The sequence below is a fragment of the Schistocerca americana genome, chromosome 1 (genome assembly GCF_021461395.2).
Source record: "Schistocerca americana isolate TAMUIC-IGC-003095 chromosome 1, iqSchAmer2.1, whole genome shotgun sequence".
Classification (NCBI taxonomy): Eukaryota; Metazoa; Arthropoda; class Insecta; order Orthoptera; family Acrididae; genus Schistocerca; species Schistocerca americana.
This window is the reverse complement of record NC_060119.1, coordinates 1220757217-1220779426: the sequence shown is the minus strand read 5'-3', so window position 1 is coordinate 1220779426 and position 22210 is coordinate 1220757217.

The following is a 22210-nucleotide window of genomic DNA, read 5'->3' as shown; positions in this document are numbered from 1 at the left end:
ACGAACTTCAGCTACTTGACCATACAGAAATGAGACTCTTCAAAGCGGCTTACAATGAAGCCTGTGCTACATGGATGAACAAATATCGCCCTCTTAAAATAACTCAATGAGACATTGCTGGCTTGGTTGGTACTGCTTTCAAGGCTACTTGCAAGATGGACTTTTCAACTTCTGAGTTTTCCTGTACTGCGCTCCACCCATTAAAGAAAGACATCTTTACAGATTTAGACTTCCTGGCTGCAACTCTCTTCTCTGAGGATAGTCCGATAATTACTTCAAGACCGGCGGTTTTTGACGCCGTGGGGCTAAATGCTTCTTCAGAAGAACCAGGGGCTGCAATTGCAGATCCTTCTGCGTCAACGATGGAAGTAACAGACAGAATTTCTCCAGTCTAAGAGAAAGCGAGGAATGAAATTGTGTAGGAAGAGAAGAAGTATAAAAATGCGAAATATGTTAACTGACAGCCCCCATGAAGATTGCTGGAGAAGAAATTAAAGGAATCTGAAGAAAAGATTGCAAGAACAGCTTTAAGAAAAAAGAAAGAAGATACAAAACAAGGCTCAGAACAGTGATCAGAAAATGAAACAAAAAAAAAGTGAAAAATTGAAAACGTCACTTCCTGACAAGTATTCCAGGGAACAGATGTTCTAAAATTGACACTAATGAAGAAGTGTGTACTATTTGCAGGGAATCAACAAGTGAAGATTGGTTTCAGTGCACATAATGCAAGGGGTGGGCTCATGTGGTTTGTATGATCCAACAAAATCTCCTTTACTATAAGTGTGACAACTGCCACTGTTATCTTTTTTACATTCCGTTTTTTTAGAGTGACTTAGAAAGTAATGAAAAATATCACTTGTTAGCCAAAAAATGAATAATTACAGTTGTAATTAATGAGTTTGTAAATTGTCCGATACTGGGCAATGGTTTTCTACCACTGTGATTATGAACTTTATTTATATGTTTATTTGATGTGTTAAAGTACTATATTTTCAAAAATTACTAATTTTTTTTATAAGTAAGCACTTTAACTTTGCAGTTGTTGTACTTCCATTTTTTTGTGTGTGTTTAAAAAGTTTTTGTGTAAATACAACCTAAGGTGTCCGGTACCGTCCCGGTCTTCCCTAGGAATTACAATTACGAACTATTTCAATTGGAAAGATCAAATAGATATTATTGTGGGGAAGGCAAACCAAAGACTACCTTTTACTGCGCTTGTTCGTCCTCCTCTAGAGTACCGCTCTGCTGTACGGTATTTTTTGCCAGATGGGATTGACGGGGGATATCGAAAAAGTTCAAAGAAGGGCATCTCGTTTTGTATCATTGTGAAATAGGTAAGAGAATGTCACGGGTATGATAAGTGAGTTGTGATGGCATTAGCATAGAGCTTTCTTTGTTGGGGCGACATCTCGTAACAAAATTTCTATCATCAACATTTTACTCCGAATGTGGAAGTATTTTACTGTACAGAAAGATTTAAGTGTTCAGTTTTCCTACCCTTCGACGGCCGAAGTGGCCGTGCGGTTCTAGGCGCTGCAGTCTGGAACCGCGAGACCGCTACGGTCGCAGGTTCGAATCCTGCCTCGGGCATGGATGTGTGTGATGTCCTTAGGTTAGTTAGGTTTAACTAGTTCTAAGTTCTAGGGGAGTGATGACCTCAGCAGTTGAGTCCCATAGTGCTCAGAGCCATTTGAACCATTTTCTTTCCTATCCTTTGTTAGAGACTGAAGGCAGAGAAGTACTCTGAAGGTGAATCGACGAACCCTCTGTCAGGCGTTTAAGTGTGAATTGCAGGGTAATCATGTAGATGTAGATGTAGTTTTAGATAGCTACTGATGTTGCACTATCCATGACAGCCCAGCCTTTTTAAACGCTGACACTTCATGCCCTAAATTCCTTTCTGTCCAGTGTGTAACTCGTAGAGAACATTTAGCATCTAAATATTTTCAATATCCACATGTTGTGCAGGTGGTGCTAAAAGCTGTGAGCTACATTCGGTCAAATGCCAACGCGCCAACATTTTAAATCCGTCGTAGAAGAAGTCAGCTATGGCGGCGTACCTGATGATGTGTCTTGGTATTGTTTAGGGAGATGGCTATCAGTAGATAATGTTCTAGGGAGATTTTTGTAATTACTGGATACAATAAAGCAATTTCTGCAAGGAATAAAGAAATGTTTCTCTCAGTTTGATGAGCCCAAGTGGCTGTCAGATATGACGTTTGTTTCACTGATGTTCAGCATTTACAAAACTGAACAGCTCATTACAAGGAAGGGATAAACTTATTTTGATTTAGCGCAGTCCGTGTTCGCCTTTCGCAAGAAATTAAGACTCTTTCGGAAAGACCTTGAAACTAAAACATTTGCTTCCTCCATATACTTGGAGAAAATTACAGAAAGCCTTCTTGTAGTTCAGGTGGAAATACAAAATTATTTGAGGAGAATGTCCCTCTTTCTGAAGAAATAAATGTCAGGCTTAGTGATCTGAGTGCATTTAAACTTTCATTTTCATTCTTAGAAAATTCTTTCCTTGTTGATGTTGTGGAAGATGGCTATGCCGTTCACCGCCAGTTGTTAGCTATTCGGCAGCTGTGCAGTTGGACCTACCGGAACCTGAGAGGACGAAGGAATAAAGGGTCTGAAACATAGCAGTTTCTTAACTGTTGAATTGTGTAAGAAGGTTCCAGTGAAAACCTTTCAAGAACAAGACAGTGTTCCAAGAGATTGATGTCTATTTTAGGAACCACTTATTTTTGTGAATCACTGTACTCAACACTGAAGTTTATGAAATCTAAATATCGATCTGTTCTGTATGACGAACATTTATCTGAATTTGTGCGAACTTCACTCACCAATTATCAGCCAGATTTCAAACTGCTCAGAGCGAAAGTATACACTCGAAGAAGCACATCCAAAATGTAACTTCCAATTTCTTTCTGTGTGATAATATAGTACAATAATGTTATTTTTAAAATAGTGTTTCCTCATTGATGTTAATTATTGATTCCTAAACGTCAATAAATTCAGATCATAATCAAATTTCTTCTGAACTGGATCTATAATTCACAATAGTTCCTACTGAGAGTGGCAGTGACGGCAGACGTCAATAAATTCAGATCATAATCATTCTTGCGACGAGAAACCAAGGACAATATCACGACAATATTCTTGACCACAGTCACTCAGTTGACGCCCTAGGTAACTGCAACGACTTCACAAGTCTTAGTACTTAATATGAAAGTACTTAATGTGAGAGTACTGTCCCGAGGCGGTGGAATTATTATAATCACAACCTTGGGAAACCATGGGAATGCTGACAACGAGCAATGAAACAACAGTACAAGAGCAGAGAGAATTTTATCGCACTGGGGTAGAGAGTGAAGGTCCTTTCACAGACGGTCGCTGTTGCCGGCTGCTTTCCGCCCTCGAAACGTAATTTAGGGCGGAAATGACGGCCTGTGAGCACGCGGCCCCGCTGATTCCCGACGGTAATTGAGGGTGTTGGTGCGACCGCGCGAATTAGTGGCTCTGATTACTGTGTCCACGGCCGGCGTTCGTTAACTCTCCCCTGCTCCGAGCTGCCCCTGGACACTAGACGCGCCCGCTGCGCACCGACCTGCGCGCTTTCCACATAGGAGAGCCGCCTCCGGGGCCGGAAACCGTGCTAATAAACTACAGCCTAGTGCGAGGGTGTTGATTATACTTCAGCCTATTGTAGAAGTGAATACTGTTTGATCTAACGGGTCACCACTTCTGTCCATTGATCTGGCTCAAAATTACCACAAGATATAACATTCAATTCAGGAGTGGAAGGAGCCAGATACATACACCGAGAAACAAACACGCACAATCTTATTCATTATTTTATATTATCTAATAACTCTAATTAAAACGTCCAACTTAAAATGAATAAAAACGACAATAAAGGTAACACATCAACAAAGGTCACCAGGGGACACAATTATTTTTCTTTTGTACATCAGCAATCAAAACATTAAATTAGATACACTTTCTTTGTGAAATCCAACTGGTTATAACAGCTTTAAAGTTACCTCCTGATCAGGCCTCCAAAGTCAATTATGATACGTACGGAATACCTCAGTAATCAACAGCACGTGTAAGAAACAATTATGCCACGTCTTAAAATGGAACAAACCGATATGTGTTTTACACTCTAAAGGAAGAAGAACATTTTCTTGTGTAAGATGATCTGAAAATACGGGGTGGTCCATTGATAGTCAATGGGCCAAATGTCTCACTAAGTAAGGATCAAACGAAAAAACTACAAAGCACGAAACTCGTCTAGCTTGAAGGGGGAAACCAGATGGTGGCTGGTTGGCCCGCTAGATGGCGCTGCCATAGGTCAAACGGATATCAACTGCGTTTTTTTTTTTTTAATAGGAACCCTCATTTTTTATTACACATTCGTGTAGTACGTAAAGAAATATGAATGCTTTAGTTGGACCACTTTTTTCGCTTTGTGATAGATTGCTCTGTAATAGTCACAAACGTATATGTGCGTGGTATCACGTCAAATTCCGCCAGTGCGGACGGTATTTGCTTCGTGATACATTACCCGTGTTGAAATGGACCGTTTACCAATTGTGGAAAAGGTCGATATCGCGTTGATGTATGCCTATTGTGATCAAAATGCCCAACGGGCGTGTGCTATGCATGCTGCTCGATATCCAGGACGACATCATCCAAGTGTCCGGACCGTTCGCCAGATAGTAACGCTATTTAAGGAAACAGCAAGTGTTCAGACACATGTGAAACGTCAACCACGACCTGCAACAAATGATGATGCCCAAGTAGGTGTTTTAGCAGCTGTCGAGGCTAATCCGCACATCAGTAGCAGACAAATTGCGCGAGAATCGGGAATCTCAAAAACGTCGGTGTTGAGAATGCTACATCAACATCGGCTGCACCCGTACCATATTTCTATGCACCAGGAATTGCGTGGCGACGAGTTTGATCGTCGTGTACAGTTCTGCCACTGGGCACAAGAGAAATTACGGGACGATGACAGATTTTTTGCACGCGTTCTATTTAGCGACGAAGCGTCATTCACCAACACTGGTAACGTAAAACGGCATAATATGCACTATTGGGCAACGGAAAATCCACGATGGCTGCGACAAGTGGAACATCAGCGACCTTGGCGGGTTAATGTACGGTGCGGCATTATGGGAGGAACGATAATTCGCCCCCATTTTACGGATGGTAATCTAAATGGTGCAATGTATGCTGATTTCCTACGTAATGTTCTACCGATGTTACTACAAGATGTTTCACTGGATGTCCGGCACATACCTCGCGTGCGTTTGAAGCGGTATAGAATAGCATATTTCATTACAGGTGGATTGGTCGTCGAAGTACCATACCATGGCCCCCACATTCACCGGATCTGACGTCCCTGGATTTCTGTCTGTGGGGAAGGTTGAAGAATATTTGCTATCGTGATCCACCGACAACGCTTGACAACATGCGTCAGCGCAATGTCAATGCATGTGCGAACATTACGCAAGGCGAACTACTCGCTGTTGAGAGGAATTTTGTTACACCTATTTTGAACATTTATTGCATTAATTTGGTATTTACAGGTAAACACGCTGTAACAGCATGCGTTCTCAGAAATGATGAGTTCACGAGGATACATGTATCACATTGGAACAACTGAAATAAAATGTTCGAAGGTACGTACTTTCTGTATTTTAATTTTAAAAACCTACCTGTTACGAACTGTTCGTCTAAAATTTTGAGCCATATGTTTGTGACTATTAGAACGCCAGCTATCACAAAGCGAAAAAAGTGGTTCAACTAAAACGTTCATATTTCTTTACGTACTACACTAATATATAATAAAAAAGGGGTTCCTATTTTAAAAAAACGCAGTTGGTATCCGTTTGACCTATGGCAGCCCCATCTAGCGGGCCAACCATAGTGCCATCTGGTTTCCCTCTTCAAGCTAGACAAGTTTCGTTCTTTGCAGTTTTTTCGTTTGACTCTGATTTCGTGAGATATTTGGCCTGGTCTTGATCAATGGACCACCCTGTATAACAGTTTAGTTAACGGAACAATCCCTCTCCCTAAGGGCAGCAGATCACTAATATTAACCAAAAGCAGAGCTATAAAAGACATTTTACTTTTTAAAAAAATTAAAGGAGAAACACTTAGAAAGACGATGGACTTGCTCGTCTATGTATTGTGTATTTCCTTCACAGGCTGGACCAATAAGAATCGACATTAGTACTCCAAACGTAACGGCACCGAGCCTAATCCAAAACGTAAAAATCGGAGAAACGTCTGAGTATAAAGTGTACGAATTAAGGTATAGCCTTGAACAGTATGCTCTCATACACCGTGAGACTCTTAAGTAATATTAATCAGTGGTGTACACTAATACGGAAGCTGACAAATGTTTGGGTATCAAATGGGAACGCTCACTGTTTATTCGTTTATGCTGCCATCTCTTTGCAACGTTGAATGTCCACATCCAGTACGGAGACATTAGGCCAAATTACCGGATGATAACGAGCCGTACTCGCTGCGCCTTTTGTCCTTTAACTAAAACAACAGCCAATTCAAGCGTACACTCACTTATAATCTCGACGTTGCATTAGTGGGCCCGGGAAGCGTAGCACCTTCAAGTCAGTGCCCAGTTTAAACTCCAGGTACAACTCGAACTCCATTTCATCTGTTTAAGCATGTTCCGAGGCCAAACAGTTTTCTGCTTGTTCCTAGGCAGAAAGGATGGACAGGTACGCGAAGAATATTAATCTTTCTCTTGTTAAACCTCGTAAGGCGTTTGGGTCCATTTTGACCCACATGGATTTTTGATGTTCTATAATTCTGAAAATGTCTTCATTGAGGTATTGAAATTTTGAAACTGTCTTCGTTGACTTCGCTCGTCCTTCGTGGAATACGTGCAGACTGCAAAGGAATTATGTTAGAGCTTTAGTATGGCTTCCACAGAAATAATGTTTCTCAAACTGTTCGGGTCTTTATAGGTCCTGTGTATTTTAACCTTCATCATTACAGGAAATTCTGACAATATTCAATTTGCCAACAATGGAACTTGTACGGTTTAAGTAAAGTGTTTTTAAGAATGGAATGTCTATTTCAATGGAAAGGAGGGACGTACGATTCATTGATTTTCCCTGTAACGAAATGACTTTGTAAAGTTATTCAATTCTACTCAGGTTACTATGTTTCTACCTTTATAATTCATATACAGTTTTAAGTTTTTTCTCAGTAGAACAGCCTCTTTGCAAGATGATGAAATAGCAGAGATACTGATGAACATGTCTGAGAGTGATGAAGTAACTTCCTGTCACATTGAAACTGTGTGCCGGACCGAGACTCGAACTCGGGACCTTTGCCTTTCGCGGGCAAGTGGTAGAGCACTTGCCCGCGAAAGGCAAAGGTCTCGAGTTTGAGTCTCGATCTGGCACACAGTTTTAATCTGCCAGGAAGTTTCATATCAGCGCACACTCCGCTGTAGAGTGAAAATTTCATTCTAGTGATGAAGTAGTTTCAGGTGATGGAGGTCATGTTTCGGAATGCAGCTCATTATCTTTACTAGAAGGCACAGATGATACACCAGAACAGCAAATGGTTATTTTGTCACAGGATAAATCAGTTGAATGAACAGCATGCAGCATAACTCCATCTGACACCAGTAACAACAATGTTTGCCACTTTTCACATAACATATGAATACTCAACTGTCAAATTGTTGCTTGCTCCATCAAATGAAAACTTTATACTCATCTATTCCAACGCCGAATGTGTGCGTTCGTATGGCGAAAAGTGGATAAAATTAGATGTTCTTGACCTAGATGCTTATACAGGTCTTTTACTATTAGCAGGAGTTTATTATTCACACAATGAGTCTATTGAAAGCTTATGGCTCGATTACAAGGTCACCCAGTTTTCAGACCTACAATGTCATTAGAAAGTACAAAATGATATCAAGGGCATTCTATTTCATGACCGTGAGACTAGGGTACAAAGGCTTGAACAAGATAAGTTTGCACATATAAGGAAATTCTGGAAGAAATGGATGGAGATGTTGCCTAAACTATCCTATCCCAATATGTTTGTCACAGTAGCCGAACAACTTGTTACATTCATGGGAAACTGCACTTTCCGCCAGTATGTGTCTAGTAAATCGGCAAAGTGCTGCATCATGTTTAGGGTACTTTGTGACAATGAAACAAGCTATGTATGGAATATTCAATTTTGTATGGAATACTCAGCCATATACTGAGAAACGACCAGGTAGTGCCCCTGAAAAGAACCAAGGTCTAAGGATTGTTACTAACTTGTATTATTGCTTGAAAAGGCATAACATTACTGAGACAACTTTTCATCTTCTACGAGCCAGGACAAATGCGGATAACATCGTAATTATTGTAACTGCGCCTAAAAAAACTAGCCTTCTGTCCCAACAAAACTACTGCACACAAGGAGTATTAACAACTACATATCAACATTTACTTTCACAAAGGTGACAACTCTTGTCTCACATATCCCAAAGAAAAACAAATGTGCTATTGAGCAAAGCAGATTGCAACGTGATGCAAAAGTCACTGATGACTCCAAGAGAAAACCTCAAATTATTTTAGACTATAAAGCTACAAAAGGAGCTGTGGACACACTAGACAGGATGGGACCAATTGTGCAGCACAGAGGAGGACAAACAGGTGGCCTATTGTTCTGTTCGCAGATACCATCGACGTATCTGCATATAACTCTGATGTGTTATACAAGGCAGCTTATCCTCAGTGGAAAGGAATAATGCTACAGTGAAGGAGACTGTTCCTAGAAACTCTTGGAGAGCAGCTAGTTTATAGGGACATGAAGAGACGGGGCATCTTCCAAGAGGAAGTGGTGCAGGAAAAGCGGCAGAGAGAAGAACGTCGTGTGAATCTGCGCCCTCCACAGCGACAGATATCATCTACATGGAAAAACTGATAACAGAAGTTCAATGAAACACGTCAAGTGTAAAAAACTCACTTTCAAGAAATATCTTACGTACATATGTGAATATGTGAAAACTATTAGCAAAAGTTAGGCCTAATGTAGTAAAATCAACACACCCATAATTATAACATTTGGTTATCGTACTGTTGTACTATTCTGTAATGCAGTTTGAATAATTAATACATTAAAATATCTAAATTATAGCTTTACGAATTCAACACAAAATGCGTAAAAGTATAGGCCTACCTACAGGAAATGGAAAAAAACGCGTCGTTTTTACCGAAACATCTTAAGTAAGTGTGCAAAATAAACACGGTAGTAGGATTGAGCACCATCATGTCCCACCCTTGCTTGGGAAGCAAAGCAAGCGGAGTTATTTGGCTTACTACCAGCGCGACGTTCACACAGCTCTTGTAGGGCGGGGAAAGCAATGTACCGGCTGAGAGGTGGCTGAACGAAAATCTCCACTGCAAGCGTTCATACGTGTCCACAGGTCTCCAGGCACTGAGGGGAAGTGGTAAGTCGCAGCTGGGACAGAGCCTTACGTAGCTATCACGCGTTTTGGGCGTACGATACTTCAATTTAAATAATTTTCTGATTGATAGATGTAGCGGAGGTGCCGGCTCGTGCATAACGCGCCTCGTGTTGATATGTGCGATTCTTTTTTTAAAAAGTAGTATTGTCGGGTTATTAGCCGAGTCGTGGCGTCGTGTTGTATCAACGTTTCGCCGAGTTTACCCGTCATCTTCGGGCAAAATGTTCGGTTCGTGTCCAGTAGGCCAGTTGCGTGTGCTGGAGGCGTGGAGGGCGGTCCTGGTGTCGAGTGCTGGTGTTGCCTTTCTATTCTGCCCGCTGCCTTCGCCGCTGCCTTCGTCGAGTGTTTCTGATGTGTTTTTGGTAGCACCACATCCCACGAGGAGCTCAGCTGGAAAGCACTGTCCCTGCTGACAGGACCGTCACTACTCTTATTTTCAGAAGGTGCTACTCAACAGCTCGTCATCAGATTACTGCCAAGAGCTGCTGATAAAAATTCTTGAGTTAACCTTCAGTGTTCGTCCACAGGTTCATAAAAGCATATTCAACATTATGTTAGGCGATATAAAATCATTGGCGTAAAATAATAAAAATCGGTGAATTAGTCTCTTTTGTGACCTAGCAGTCTAAATTACATCGTCAATCGTAGACAGTGTCAGACAGTGCAGTCATTCGTGGTCCATCAGTATGCAGCATAACCCTACAAATTGCCAACAGCGCAGCTGTCTGTCAACAGAGACGCATTCATGAATTTCATTGCCTGGTGCCAATAATGTCATACCTGCTAATATGATATTGTGAATGCTTTTGTGAACCTGAAGATGCTCTGGATGTGATGGTTTATGGACCGAAACCGGCTGTTAATTTTTATTTTATTTCATTTTTTTCATCATCACATCCTTGCTGCAATTATGACGCTCTTTTAATACTCTTATTTCCTCTGCCTCTTTCACACTCAGATAATAATAATAATAATAATAACACATGCAGATCTCGTCGGCATCGACAGTGGTTTCAAACTGAGCTCTGTATGTGATGTGGCGCTAGCAAAAATACATCAGGAACGCTCTTACGTAAAAGCGGTGGAGGCGGTGAGCAGAATAGGCAGGGAGCACCAGATGTCAATGCCCGCACACCGACGCAGCCCCAGCTTGGATTACGAAACAATAATAAAGAAAATTCGCTGTGCCCTTTGAAAGGAACCATCCCGGCATTTGCCTGGAGCGATTTAGGGAAATCAAGGAAAACCTGACGGGCAGTTCAACCATCGCCTCCGAAATGCAAGTAGAGTGTGTTAATCACTGCGACACGTCGATCGTTAAATTGAGAGATTTATCAGATGATTCTCTTTCCACAAAACTGTACCTTGACAAGGGAATTTGGTTTGATGTGGCCGACCACGAATTCATAAGAAAACATTTATCACTGGAGCTTGGGATGTCAAGTCATGTGTGTGTGAATTTCTAAGGGACCAAACTGCTGAGGTCATCGGTCCCTAGACTTACACACTGCTTAAGCTAACTTATGCTGAGAACAACACACGCACCCAGGCCCGAGGGAGGGAGGAACCCCTGAAGGGAGGGCCCATGGAGAAGGTTATTTATTTATGGGTAGATCCAGAAGATAGCGTTCAGCCATCTGAAAGGAAAATAAATCAAATAAGGCTTTAGATACTTGATTGATTCTGCTCCTTTCTTTGCAGTTGACTATTTCCGAGAATTTGGAACATGTTTCATAGCAGACGGAGTAAAGGTCTAGGAGATAATGAGTAGTCCAGTTGCAGAGATGTTGAGCAAAGTTGAAATTCCTCACTGAGGCACTCCGGTCGGCGACAGGAGTGTGTGAGTGGAACTCCGAGCAGTATAATATCGGAAGTTCAGTAGCGGGGCCAGACCTGCTAGGAAGCAGACGAGACAGTGGGCGGCGGTGCGGAAATAATTCAGAGACGGGTGCAGTGGTGGGGGTGGGAGTGTTTGGAGTGGGGGTGGAATGGGGGGTGGGGGTGGGGGTAAGGTGTCAGCCGGGAGGGGCGCCACCTGTGGCGGTAAATCTCGCCGATTTATGAGGCGCGCGGGCGCCGAGTGCTGATTTATCGACGTCCGCTGAAAGCGGCCGCAGGCCTTTTCGCTCATTTAGCGACCAACAGACGCGGCGCTCCGCCGATACTCGCCGCTCAAAAACGGGGATAAATCTCCATCCCACAGCCCAACTTCCGGACGGGTCCTTCCTCACAATATCCCGGGCGCGCTGCGTCTCCAGCAGCGCCGAGCGGGCTTCCAGAAGATGTGCCCCGCAGAGCCACTGCACGCGTTCCACCGAGGGTAGCCCTGTGGAGAGGAGGCCGTGCAGGAACCGTGGGCAGGCATAGCAGTGCAGTGATGAAATGCTTCTTACGTAATAAAACCCAGTAACCTGTTCTTGATGACGAGTGTTCAGACACAAGGCTTGTTCTCTGTACACTATAAGGGGGAAAAAAAGGCGCACCACAAATGGACTATCCGAACGGGACGGACTATCGATAGATTAGCTGTACACGTACAGACAAACAAATTATTACGTAGTGATTAAAATTCTTCTGGGTATTATGCCTTGTCATTGCTAAAAACTAACAATAATAAACTAAAACCGACGTTTCGTGCGAATTGCAACGGCTTTCCTCAGGGCACGACTGGTTTTGTATGGGGATAGGTTCAAATAGATCTGAGCACAATGGGACTTAACTTTTGAGGTCATCAGTCCCCTAGAACTTAGAACTACTTAAACCTAACAAACATAAGGACATCACACACATCCATGCCCGAGGCAGGATTCGAACCTGCGACCGTAGCGGTCACGCGGTTCCGGACTGGAACCGCTCGGGCACCCCGGCCGGCTGCGATAGGTGCTTCTTTTTATTACAGACTATCGATGTCTGACGTCACTATTGTAAAACTTTTAACTGGCCCTCTAATATGATTGGCTAGTCATGACGTAAGAGAAGATGGAAGGAAAGAGGCTGTAGGCGACTTGCCTACAACAAATAATTGCATAGCCGTCCGGTATAATGAGTTAACGAAAAAATATTTATTCGTGAAAACTCACAATGAGAAGAACTAAAAAAAACAACAGAGAAGTAACAAAAACTAACTGATTCTGTAGTCTTACGGTAAAGATAAAAAACAACACATGACCAAAAAAAAAGCTCTCGCGTGCTTTTGATTTCACTTTGCACCAGGCATGAAAAATATCACTGCCACACAGCCCCCCCCCCCCCCCCCCCCTTAAAGTGCGTAGCCCCAGAGATATCTTGATACTTGAATTTTATTCGACGTCCAGCTCTGGTGTGCGTCGGGTGTCTCGGCGGTGGTGACGTTGTTGTTTGTGGTGGTGATTCACCTGTCTCCTACGATGTATTGAGCGGCGTTTCGGTATGCTCTGCGTCCATCACGTGTTGATGCACAGGCATGGTGTCAGAGGTCGGAGAGGGTAAAACCCATGCTGGCTTCACACGTTCAGTCGATACCTTCGTCGGAACACCATTGTACATTATGTCCACGGTATGCTTATTTCTACTCAGCACCCGAAATGGGCCCGTATATCGTGGTTGTAAAGGCGATTTGACTGAGTCTGTTCGCAACATTACGTGAGAGTAATTGTACAAATCTTTGTGTACAAACACCTTACGGTTGCAATGGCGAGAAGGCGGTGGGCAACGTATATTCGTGCAGTGACGTTTTAGCTGCTGTGTGTGAGACCCTCTGATCCAGGTAGTGAGGTTTGTACTAAATAATCTGCAGGAATCCGTAGGGGCTCGCCGTAAACCATCTCGGCAACTGATGCACCAATATCGGGTTTGTGAGCTGTCCCCAGGCCTAACAACACTAATGGTAATGCTTCCGTCCACCTCTCTTGATGAAACATCAGTGCTGCTTTGAGTGTTCTGTGCCATCGTTGGACCATACCATTACTGGCAGGGTGATAGGTAGTCGTGTGGTGGCGTTGGAAACAGCACATTTTGGATAGCTCGAGGTACAACGTAGATTCGAACTGACGTCCTTGGTCAGTTGTGACATGAAGGGGGCATCCAAAACGGGCAACCCACGTACACAGGAACGTCTTAGCAGTAGTTTCGGCTGAAATATTGACTATTGGAGTTGCTTCTGCCCATCTTGCGCACATATCTAAGGCCGTAAACAAATATCTGTAACCGTCTGACTGTGGGAGAGGCCTAACCAGGTCCACGTGAACGTGTGCGAATCTAGCCGAGGTACCTTGGAAATCTCCAATATCAGCACGCACATGTCATCCTACTTTACTCTGTTGACAAGGAATGCAGGAACGTACCCAAAGGCGCGCGTCTCTTTTCACAGAAGGCCACACATGGCGGTCTGTCAGCAGCTTGATTGTAGCGTTGGCTCCTGGGTGCGATAGTGTGTGGACACTGTCGAATGCCGTCTTGCGCAATATTTCTGAAATGAATGGTCTCGGTCTGCCTTGACAAAAGTCACACCACAGCTTCCGCTTGGAGTTAGGCACCAGAATTTGCTCGAACGTCAGACCTGTAGACGGGTCGTTTAACAGCTGTCGTAGCTCTGCATCCTTGGTCTGTTCCACTGCAAGTGTATCATAGTCTATAGTTTTTGAAATCCCGCAAATACGTGAAAAATAGACAGCCACTAAATTTTCGACGGCCGGTGTGGCCGTGCGGTTAAAGGCGCTTCAGTCTGGAACCGCGGGACCGCTACGGTCGCAGGTTCGAATCCTGCCTCGGGCATGGATGTGTGTGATGTCCTTAGGTTAGTTAGGTTTAATTAGTTCTAAGTTCCAGGCGACTAATGACCTCAGAAGTTAAGTCGCATAGTGCTCAGAGCCATTTTGAACTAAATTTTCTGCGCCTCTTAAATGGCGTATAACTGTCGTGAACTGACTTGCAAACTCAATATAACGGAACTGTCTTGGTGAGAACTTATCACTGGTGTTTTTAAAAGCCGATGTTATGGGTTTGTGGTCTGTAAACACAGTCACTGGTCTAGCCTCTATTTGTGGGCAGAAGTATCGAATTGCTTCGTAGATCGCGAACAATTCTCTGTCTTATGCGCTCCACTTCTGTTGTGCAGACTGTAACTTTTTAGAGAAAAACCGTAGTGATTGCCATTGCCCTTCTACAGGCCGGTGCAGCGCCGCCCCTGTTGCTGATTGGCTCGCGTCTACAACAATAGCTAGCTGTGCGTAGTGAACTGGGTGAGCGAGCAACACTGCTTTGCTGAGGCGTGCTTGAAGATCATTAAATGCTTTGTCCATTTCTTGTGTCCACTCAATTATTCGTCGACCTTTGGCGTCGCGTCCCTTGAGTGCATCAGTGAGTGGTGCTTGCACCGTAGCCGTTGCTGGCAGATGACGTCTATAAAAATTTATTACTCCCATGTATCGTCGTAGCTCTTGGTAGTTTGTCGGTTTCGGAAGGGCCTGTATCGCCGCGATCTTCTCTGGCAGAGGCAATATACCTTCTGATGACACAGTATGGCCGAGGAAAGTGACTTGGTTCTTGTGCATGACGCATTTATTTTCGTTTAAAACGACTCCGTAGTCGGATAGACGCTTGCGAAGTTGACACAGATGCTGTTCATGTGTTTGACTATCCGGAGAGAAAACCAAGATGTCATCAAGATAAGCAAAGCAAAATGTTAATCCCTTTATCACCTCGTCGATAAACCGCTGCCAAGTCTGTGCTGCGTTCTTAAGGCCAAAAGGCATAAATAAAAACTCGACTAATCCAAATGGTGTAATCACTGCTGTCTTCTGAACATCTCTTGCAGCCACCGGTATCTGGTTGAATGCTTTCTTGCAATCGGGGACGCTAAAAATTTTCGCGCCGGCCAAAGCACATGTTAAGTCCTGTATATTAGGTACTGGGTATCTATCTGGAATGGTTCTTGAATTTAATGCTCGGTAATCGCCACAAGGTCTCCATGATCCATCTTTCTTACGTACTAAGTGTAAGGGTGAAGACCACGGACTGTCTGAGCGGCGAATTATTCCCGCCTGTAACATTTCCTCGAATATCGCCTTTGTTTCTGTCAATCTCTGGTGCGATTGTACGTGCTTCTTGTGAAACTGGTTGTCCTGGCGTGGTACGAATATAGTGAACCGTACTATGTTTAACTTCTTTTGTCTGTCTGTCAGAACATCTCCGATTCTTCTCTTCGCCATGTAGCTCCTCGGCTACAGAGTTGCCAATCGCCTGTAGCTTCTCACAAGTTGTATGCCATTTAGTGCTTGATATTGCACTGTTGTCTGTCAGATTTAACAAACGTTTTCCTTGTAAGTCGACCGCCAACTCGAAATGTGCCAGAAAATCTGCGCCCAAAATAGGTTCTGATATACCAGCTATCACAAAAGACCAGGTAAACTGTTTGGAAAAACCCACATCAATCTTGCACACTTTACATCCGTTCATGTTAATCACCGAGTTATTCACGGCCTTCAAACGTGGCTGTATGTCTTTTTCGTTATGTGGCGCATGGCTGACAGGAAGCGAACTAATGTCTGACCCGGTATCCACCAAAAACCTTGTAATCTTAAGTACGTCTGATACATACAATCATTTCGAAGCAGGAGGCATATGTATTGACGATTACTGTCGCTGACATGAAGACACTGTGTTGTGGATTGGCAGGAGGCCAACCCACTAAATTGAGAGGAAGCCGAAAGGCACGCGTTTAAGCTCACGCAGGCTGGCGTGAGGTCTGGAACATGACAAGGTATTTAGACTTCAGAAAAAAGGTGGTACTTGGTGGAATACTTAACTTTTAATCCATTAATGTTGAATGTAGCTCTTGTCTGTACATTATTTACAATATCAGTAGCAACTGATAATGGCGCCTTGTTAGGTCGTAGCAAATGACGTAGCTGAAGGCTATGCTAACTATCGTCTCGGCAAATGAGAGCGTATTTTGTCAGTGAACCATCGCTAGCAAGGTCGGTTGTACAACTGGGGCGAGTGCTAGGAAGTCTCTCTAGACCTGCCGTGTGGCGGCGCTCGGTCTGCAATCACTGATAGTGGCGACACGCGGGTCCGACGTATGCTAACGGACCGCGGCCGATTTAAAGGCTACCACCTAGCAAGTGTGGTGTCTGACGGTGACACCACACACTGCACTGTTTCTGTACATACCTTGGTTGTCTGAGTAGGCGCATGGTGATGTATATCTTGTAGCACCTCTCCCAAAACGTTTATGGTACCAACACACCTTACGCTCGTCCTCTTGTTGACTTCGTGTTTCACGCCCAGCCCGGTCTCTCTTGCGCTTAAAGATAACTTGTGGTCGCTGTAGCGTGCGCAGCTGCGCTCGCAAATCCTCTATTGCAGTTTTTAAATCTCTAATTTCGTTTGAACTTTTTGTTGTTTGTCGCGTTACGACCGCGGCACAGTTTACTGTTATATCGTCAGTTTGGTCTTGCTGGCAATGGTAGTTACCGTACGTGGCATCTGTCGACGTCGTTGCGACTGTTGCAGTAGGCTCGCGCGTCTCGTAGATTCTGTCTGCAGCGAGCAGCAGTTTGTCAACTGATCTTCCGTCGTGTATAGCTAGAGTAGTTCTTACTTGCGTTGGTAGCTGTTGTTGCCATACGTGGAGTAACAGTCTATCAGAGACTGTCGACCTATCTACCAGGCTGCGTAAATGACGTCAGTATTCTGACGGGGTCCTATCTCCCCGTTTCTCTTGGTACAGTACTTGTTTGACTCTGATGTCGACTGACTTCACACACCGAGAAATTAATTCTTTTTTCAGTCTACAGTATGCTCCTTCTGTAGGCGGGTTCACTATAATGTCAGATATCAAAACCGAGGTCTGATCGTCCAAATTACTTATCACCAAGGTGAACTTCTCGTGATCACTGACTATTGTTTGTTGTAGAAATATATTTTCAATTACCGCGAAGCATGTGTGTGGCTGAGAAGGCATAAATGGGGGCGCCCGTAATTGCAACCGTTGAGTTGGTGAAGCGTTGAAACCAGCGGGTACTTCCCTTGCTGTTACTTGCTGTGGTTGTGCTGCAGTAGTCCCAGTTTCCGATGATGTTGCTTTGCTGGTGTGTGCCATGGTTGTTGAACCAACGTCATTCCTTTGGTCCGGTATATGCTTTAAGTTCATATCTTTCGAAATATGCAACTGTAAAGTTTCTATCTCATTCTGAAACCTATGAATTTCTTCCGTTATCGAACGGTATCGTTTGCGTCGTCGTTCATTGCCTTTGCAGTTAATGTAGCTAACGAAAGATTTAAAGTTCCTTAATCGGAGGTCACCAATTATATAGGCGACTTGCCTACAACAAATAATTGCATAGCCGTCCGGTATAATGAGTTAACGAAAAAAATATTTATTCGAGAAAACTCACAATGAGAAGAACTAAAAAAACAACAACAGAGAAGTAACAAAAACTAGGAGATTCTATAGTCTTACAGCAAAGATAAAAAAAAAAACACCTGACCAAAAAAAAAAAAACTCTCGCGCACTTTAGATATCACTTTGCACCAGACATGAAAAACGGACAGAAGAAGAACACTTTTACACAATTTTTTTGATGTACGAGATATTCTCGATGAACAGTTACTCATTCTTCTCTTGTCTCTCGTAACTTGTGTCGGACGCGCATATCTTGCCGCCGTATTATTATCGTTAAAAATATTATTACTTTAGTGTAAAGTAAGAGTGTAATATTAAAAGTGCCTAGCAGTAGATTCATTGCGCGACGTGTATGTGAAAACGTCAAAGGAATTTCTTTTTATTACGAGAAGAGAAGTGCCAGTCAAAACGGCATCCATGTTAAATCTTTCATTGCAGTGTAAGTTCATCTACTAATTGCCATAAATTCAGATTTAAATGGAATTGGTGTATGGACTATTTATTTAATATAGAATATATGTCTCACTCCTTCATGAAGTTATTTAATTTTCTTTATGTTTCTGCCAAATAGAGAGTCCACAGTCACGAATTCTTTCGTCGAAATCGGACGGAAGTTGTATGCGGCGAAATATTTTCTCCGCGCCATATTCTACTGGTAAATGCGTGATAAACTACGGTCCCTTAGGAAATTCATGTTGAGCTATCCAAAAAATAATTATATTTTGAATAAGCATTTACTCTCCTCTGCAATGCAACTTCCGACTGATCAGACGATCCAACAAGAAACAGCCGCACACGGTCGGCGTTCGCAAATATATTTCCACCGCTGATTATAGCTATATGTTACAGCACAAAAGTAAACATATTGTTATAATTAGCGACTACGAACGGGGTCATTTATAACTGTATGTTTATGAATGCACATTACGTAAACATATCGTCATAACTGCCATTTCTGGATGTGGAAGTATACAGAGCTGCCGAAGGTAAACTGGGACAGGAAGTGTACCGGAAACTGAGGCACACTAACCAGTACTTGCACGCGGAGAGCCACCACCACCCAGCTCAAAAGTATTCTGTCCCGCATACGTTAACAATCACGATATGGGTGGAGGATCCTGCCAAAAATGCTCAAAACGTTCGCCATTGGGGAGATATCCGGCAAACTTGCTAGCCGAGGTAGGGTTTGGTAAGTACGAAGACAAGCTAAAATGGTTCAAATGGCTCTGGGCACTATGGGACTTAACATATGTGGTCATCAGTCCCCCAAAACTTAGAACTACTTAAACCTATCCAATCTAAGGACATCACACACATCCATGCCCGAGGCAGGATTCGAACCTGCGTCCGTAGCAGTCGCGTGGTTCCGGACTGCGCGCCTAGAACCGCTAGACCACCGCGGCCGGCACGAAGACCAGCAGTAGAAATTGTCGCCATTTATTGTGTTGCTGAAATGTAAGCCCTGGATGGCCGTCCGTGAAGGGTAACAGAACAGGGCGGAAAATATCGTCGACGTACTGCTGTGCTGTAAGTGTGCTGTGGATGACAACCAAAGGGGTCCTGCCGTAAAGAAGAAAAATGGCAACCCAGAACATCGTTCCTGGTTGTTCGCCGGAAAGGCGGGAGACACTGAGCTTGGTACCCCACGGCTGTTTGGGACGTATCGAGACACGTGATCCCTGATTATCGGCGACAGTTCGAAGCGGGACTCATCGCTAAAGACAGTTCTACTCCAGTCAATGAGATTCCAGGGCGAAGACGTTTCTGGATACTCCCCAGAGCCGTCTGGCGTACAATCGCCACATTCTGATGATCTTTTTTTTGGTCATCAGTCTACTGACTGGTTTGATGCGGCCCACCACGAATTCCTTTCCTGTGCTAACCTCTTCATCTCAGAGTAGCACTTGCAACCTATGTCCTCAATTATTTGCTTGACGTATTCCAATCTCTGTCTTCCTCTACAGTTTTTGTCCTCTACAGCTCCCTCTAGTACCATGGAAGTTATTCCCTCATGTCTTAGCAGATGTCCTATCATCCTCTCCCTTCTCCTTATCAGTGTTTTCCACATATTCCTTTCCTCTTCGATTGTGCGTAGAACCTCCTCATTCCTTACCTTATCAGTCCACCTAATTTTCAACATTCGTCTATAGCATCACATCTCAAATGCTTCGATTCTCTTCTGTTCCGGTTTTCCCACAGTCCATGTTTCACTACCATACAATGCTGTACTCCAGACGTACATCCTCAGAAATTTCTTCCTCAAATTAAGGCCGGTATTTGATATTAGTAGACTTCTCTTGGCCAGAAATGCCTTTTTTGCCATAGCGAGTCTGCTTTTGATACCCTCCTTGCTCTGTCCGTCATTGGTTATTTTACTGGGTAGGTAGCAGAATTCCTTAACTTCATTGCATTCGTGACCATCAATCCTGATGTTCAGTTTCTCGCTGTTCTCATTTCTACTGCTTCTCATTACCTTCGTGTTTCTCCGATTTACTCTCAAACCATACTGTGTACTCATTAGACTGTTCATTACATTCAGCAGATTATTTAATTCTTCTTCACTTTCACTCAGGATAGCAATGTCATCAGCGAATCGTATCATTGATATCCTTTCACCTTGTATTTTAATTCCACTCCTGAACCTTTCTTTTATTTCCATTATTGCTTCCTCGATGTACAGATTGAAGAGTAGGGGCGAAAGGCTACAGCCTTGTCTTACACCCTTCTTAATACGAGCAGTTCGTTCTTGAGCGTCCACTCTTATTATTCCCTCTTGGTTATTGTACATATTGTATATGACCCGTCTCTCCCTATAGCTTACCCCTACTTTTTTCAGAATCTCGAACAGCTTGCACCATTTTATATGTCGAACGCTTTTTCCAGGTCCACAAATCCTATGAAAGTGTCCTGATTTTTCTTTATTCTTGCTTCCATTATTAGCCGTAACGTCAGAATGGCCTCTCTCGTCCCTTTACTTTTCCTAAAGCCAAACTGATCGTTACCTAGCGCATTCTCAATTTTCTTTTGCATTCTTCTGTATATTATTCTTGTAAGCAGCTTCGATGCATGAGCTGTTAAGCTGATTGTGCGATAATTCTCGCATTTGTCAGCTCTTGCTGTCTTCGGAATTGTGTGGATGATGCTTTTCCGAAAGTCAGATTGTATATCGCCAGACTCATATATTCTATTCATTTATGTAAACCATATTCGGCCCTATTGCTTGTTACAGCAACTTAATAAAAAAAATCCTGCTACAGTACATTCGTTACTCAAAGCACATATTTGTAAATAAACATTTCATTCATTGTTGCTACATATCGTCGTAGTCATTTTTGTAAAAGTTAGTTTAATCCTTCTGTATCTTTTATAGGTGCTGTTTTTATCCCACATACAGTTTACTTTGCTTAATTCATCTAAACATGCATCATATTGATGTTTTACTGTAACAGTCGCATATTTCACACATTTGAGCGTTCATCACCCTACTAGAGCCGAGTAAGTGGTGCTCTTCATCATATTTACCTGGCGTCATAGGCAGTTCCCATACGTTCAGTCCAGGTTCTGCTCTTGTAACAAGCTGTACCTGTGTACCAATTTTTACTGTTTCCTCGAAGGACTTTACTCTGTATTGTCTGCTGTTTGACTTGAGGTCCTCAGCACATATGCTTATATTTTTAAAGTCATATAATTTATGTAAGTATCAGTTTTATTTCAAGTTCTCCTTTTCAGTGTTGTCAGGTATTAAATAGTTTAGACTTCGTTTTATAATATGTTTAACACACTGTAAGTAACGTCCTTCTGAAGAAGATACCCTTTGTGGTATCGAAATCTGGAGAAGGTTTCTTTAAAAAAACTTTTTCAACCGTTTGGCTGCGGACTTGATGTACTGTAAATACACTGAAGAGCCAAAGAAACTGGTACACCTCCCTAATATAATGTAGGGTCCCCGCGAACACGCGGAAGTGCCGCAACACAACGAGGCATGGGCTCGATTAATGTCTAAAGTAGTTCTGGAGCCAAGTGAAACCATGAATCCTGCAGGGCTGTCCACAAATCCGTAATATTACGAGGGAGTGGAGATCTAAACAGCACGTTGCAAGGCATCCCCGATATGCTCAATAATGTTCGTGTCTGGGGAGTTTGGTGGGCAGCGGAAGTGCTTAAACTCAAAAAAGTGTTCCTGGAGTCACTGTGTAGCAATTCTGGACGTGTGGAGTGACGTCGCATTGTCCTTCTGGAATTGAGAAGTCAGGCGGAATGCACAATGGACTTGAATGGATTCACGTGATCAGTATGGATGCTTA